Consider the following 5,031-nt stretch of genomic DNA (forward strand, 5'->3'; position numbering starts at 1 on the left):
TAGAATGGGATTGCGCCTTAAAGGTGGCATGAGATTCGGACTCCTATCCAAATGTGAAGAAAAGAATTTTAAAAAAGTATGCACTTGCAAGACCATTGCACAAAATATTACGCATTTACTAGTAATCGAGAGGTTGTTAAGGTTGAGATTTGAGGACTCCCTTGTAAGGGGATTGCACCCAAAGGGGACATGATATTTAAATGCCTATCCAAATGTTAACAAGAGAATTTAAAAAAAGGGTATACTTGCAAGACCATTTCAAATCAAAAGTTCACATTTCCTAGTACTAGTATTGGTGAGGTTGTTAGGCCTCATATTTGAGAAGGGGATTCCCTAAGGGGAGCATGAGATTTGGATGCCCGTATACATTTCAACAACATAATTCATTAGAAGGGTACCATTGCAAAGGTAACATAAGAATGCACATTTACTATAATTGCAAAGGTTGCTAGGGTCGAGATTTGAGAAGGGGATTGCATCCATGGGGAGCATGATATTTGGATGCCTGTCCAAATGTTAAGAGAAGAATTCAAAAAAATAGTGCACTTGCATGACCATCACACCGAACAGAACACATTTACTAGTATTGAATCCTTTTCAAGGGTTGAGATTTGAGCATGCCCTTATAAGGGGATTGCACCAAAGGGGGGCATTTGGATGCCCATCCATATGTCAATAGAAGAATCAAAACAAAGGGTGTACTTGCAAGCCCAATACACCAAAGAGTTCACATTTACAAGTATGAGAGAGGCTATTAGGATTGAAATTTGAGCACTCTCTAGTAAATGGATTGCACCCAAGGGTGCGTTCAATTTGGAAACCCATTCAAATTTCAATAGAAGAATTTTAAAATAGGGTGCACTTGCAATAACATCCAAATAAGAGTGCACAATCACTATTATTGGAGAGGTTTCTTGGACTCAGATTTGAGAAGTTGATTGCACCTAAGAGTAACATAAGATTAGGATGCCCATCCAAATGTCAAGAGTAGAAATTCAAAAAAGGGTGCACTTGCAATACCATCTCATAGAAGAGTGTAGATTCCCTAGTAAAAGAGAGGTTTCTTGCACTAAGATTTGAGAAACAGATTGTGCCAAAGGGTAGCATGAGATTTGAACACCGTCCAAATGTCAAGAGGAGAATTTGATAAAACAATGCACTCGCAAGTCCACTGCACATTTATTAGTATTAGAGAGGTCGCTAGGGTTGAGATTTGAGAACTCCATTCTAATGGATCGCACGCAAGGGATCACTTGAGATTTGGAAGCCCGTCCAAATGTCAGTAACAAAAAAAGGGTGCATTTGCAAGACCATTGCCCAAAAAAAGTGCACATTCACTACTACTAGTATTACTAAGGCTACTAGGGCTAAGATTTGGGAAGGGAATTGCACCCATGGGGGGCATGGGATTTGGATGCCCATCCAAACATCAAGAGAAGAGTTCCAAAGAAGGGTGCCCTTGTAGAACCATTGCACAAAGAGTGCATATTTAATAGAATTGGAGAGGTTGCTAAGATTGATATTTTAGAAGGGTCTTTCACTAAAGGAGGGCATGAGATTTGGACTCCTATCCAAACGTTAAGAGAACAAATCAAACAAAGGGTACACCGGCAAGACCATTACATAGAAGAGTGCACATTTACTAGTATTCAAAAGGTTGCTATTATCGAGATTTAAGCACTCACTTGTAAGTAGATTTTACTCAAGGGAGGCATGAGATTTGGGTGCTTGTACAAATGTAAAAAGGGTGTACTTGCAAGCCCAATGCAACTAAGAGTGCATATTTACTACTAATGCAAAGCTTGCTAGGGTTGATATTTTAGCACTCTCTTCTAATGGGATTGCACCCAAGAGGGCATGTCCAAATGTCAAGGGATGAATTCCAAAAAACGGTGCACTTGCAAGACTGTTGCATAAAACACTGCACAATTACTAGTATTAGAGAGGTTTCTAGTTATTGGTGTTGGAAATGTTTCTAGGGTTGAGATTTGCACACTCTTGTGTAAGGGATTTGTGCCCAACAAGGGCATGGGATTTAGACTCCCATGAAAATTTGATATAAATAATTCAAAAAATGGGTCCACTTGCAACGCAATTGTAGAGAAGAATGTAGACATATTAGTATTGAAGAGGTTGCTAGGGTTGAGATTTAGCACTCCCTTGTAAGGAGATTCCACCAAGGGGGACATGAGATTTGGTCATCCATCCAAATATCAATAAGAGAATCCATAAAAAGGGTGCAATTACAAGACCATTGCACTAAAAATGTGCACATTTACTAGAACTAGTATTGTTTGGTTCTTAGGGTTGAGATTTGAGAAGGGGATTGCATCCATTGGAGACATTAGATTTAGATGCCTATCAAAATCTCATTGGGGACATGAGATTTGGAAGCTTATACAAAGGTCAAGAGAAGAGTTGAAAAAAATGACCTAGTTGCAAGACCATAGCACAAATGAGTGCACATTTACAAGTATTGGGAAGGCTTTTAGACCCAAGATTTGAGAAGGGAATTGCACCTAAGGGCAGCATGAGACTCTCACACCCATCCAATTTTCAAGAGAAGAAATCCAAAAGAGAGATGCACTTGCAAGACCATTCCACAAAGGAGTGCAAATTTACTAGAATTTTAGAGGTTCCTAGGACTTAGATTTAAGAAGGGGATTGCACCCAAGGAGGGCATGACATTTGGACACCTATCCAAATGTCGAGAGAAGAATTCAGAGCAAGGGTGCACTTGCCAGACCAATTTACAAAAAAGTACACATTTACTAGCATTCAAGAGGTTGGCAGGGTTGAGGTTTGAGTACTCCCTTGTAATTTACTAAAGGGGGGCATGATATTTGGATGCTCGTTCAAATGTCAAGAGATGAATTCAAAAAAAGGTTGCACTCGCATGCCCAATGCAGCAAATAGTGACATTTACTAGTACTCCAGGGGTTGATAGGGTTGAGATTTGAGCACTCTCGTGTAAGGGGACTGCACCCAAGGGGAGGCATGACAATTGGGTGCATGATATTTGTAAGAGTGCACATTTACTAGTACTGCATAGGTTGATAGGATTGAGATTTGAACACTCTCTTGTATGAGGATTGTGGGAACATGACATTTTAGAATTCAAAATAAATGGTGCACTTGCAACACTATTTCAGAGAAGAGTGCATGTTTACTAGTATTGTAGAGGTTTCTATGGTTGAAATTTGAGCAATCCCACACAAGGGGATCGCATCCAAAGAGGGCATGAGATTTGGACTCTAGTGCAAATTTGGCAAAATAAAGGGTCCACTTGCAAGACCATTGTAGATTAGAGTACATATATATAAGTGGAGAGGTTTCTAGGGTTGATATTTGTGAACTCTCATCTCATAGGGTATGTGATCTTGATAAACACCTTAGATATAATCAGCATCAAGTGAGGTCCTTCTTCGACCCAACAAAGAAGACATTTTCACAGCAGCCAAAAAACAGTTTGTGACCTCAAGGGTACGAGAGCTTCAAGGCAAGAGAAGTTTTGTATATAAGATGTATGTAGCATTTGGCATTGCTCACATAAGTAGGAGACCAAGAACTTGTATGTGTCAAACTTTTCTAGTGTATAATAGTTTTTATATTTTGGCATAACTAGATTTTCCCGGATTAGATGGGATTTTTCCATTTTAATCGGCATGGATTGAAGTTTAAGACTCTCACTTTATGCAAAATTTCCCATCTTATCTAATATGGTGTTCACATACCTACTGAACCCTTATGTATTCACATAACATGTAAAGAATTATGGAATTTGATCCTCACCTCAATAAAAGACACGGTGATTTCCATAGATTACACCATAGATCTAGTTAAAAAGAATTTTTTAGAACTTTTGTTACATCAACATGCCAAGGAAAAATAATCTAAACATACGTCAAGGACTTTAGGGAAAATTTGAACTCACAAAGGGGCCCTATAGGGATGTTTGTCTTTGTCTCTCTTGTCCAAAGTGGGCGACCCAGTGAAGTCCATGAACGCTTTGTCAAAAACCTATCAACGAACATATCATTGGAAAGATCTTAGAAAGTAGGTTCTAAATCCCCAAACTTCGATAAATTTGTAGTTGATTTGTAGAAGTTATGACCTCCCCACTGAAATTGAAATGTTGGGAGAGATTCCATTTATAAGACGGAGTTGTCACATCAAAAATTGGAATCTTCTAGAATATAAGAAATCTGATGGCATGCTTTATATCAATGGTGGATAGGTCTCAATGAGTACATTCTAAATCCAAAAGGTCCCACAAGTTTTGATTTCAATTATAAAATTTTTACCGTGCGTGCGTTTTGGACAAGAGAGAGAAAGTCAAAGTCCTTATAGGACCCCTTTGAGAGTCCAAATTCTCCCTAATGGTGGAAAATCTCAGAAAAACCTTTTTTGTTACATGTTTCAATAAATGCCCCAATAATCCTATCGTGGTCTACAAGGCATATATATTATTACAAGCACGACAAAGGCTAGCCAAAAGGAAATCCCAAGTGAAAGCCTTGGGAATAATACACTTTATATGTGAGAAATTTCACATTGTAAACACATCACCACTCCCCTACCTAATTGCCATTTCTAAAGCTCACAAAAATTCCTCTAGATAGATAACTAATGGGACAAATTGCTGTTTTTTGCATCTATCCTTGTTAATAGCCTATACCCTTAAAACATGCATTTCTCTTATTATAAAAGGGGTTTTTTTTCTAAATCAAAAGGCCTTTCTATGTCACAATATTAGAATCTAGTCCTGGTAGATTGTTGACTCCCTGTAGTCATAAACCTTCCTAAAGAGGCCACCTTTATTTTTTCAGCGGCGGATATAAAGAAATTTTATGAAAACATTCCCCAGGAAGTAATCATCGGGCTCGAAACTAGGATAGTTCAATTCGTCTCATATGACTATGACCATCCACACAGAAATACATTTCCTTCAAAATATTTCCAATTGCTTGTGTGATTGGTAACTTCTCTAGTCTAGAATACAAGAATGGTATCTCCATTACTAAAGAACAA

The sequence above is a fragment of the Adiantum capillus-veneris genome, chromosome 30, assembly GCF_014529385.1.
Source record: "Adiantum capillus-veneris isolate H3 chromosome 30, ASM1452938v2, whole genome shotgun sequence".
Taxonomy (NCBI): Eukaryota; Viridiplantae; Streptophyta; class Polypodiopsida; order Polypodiales; family Pteridaceae; genus Adiantum; species Adiantum capillus-veneris.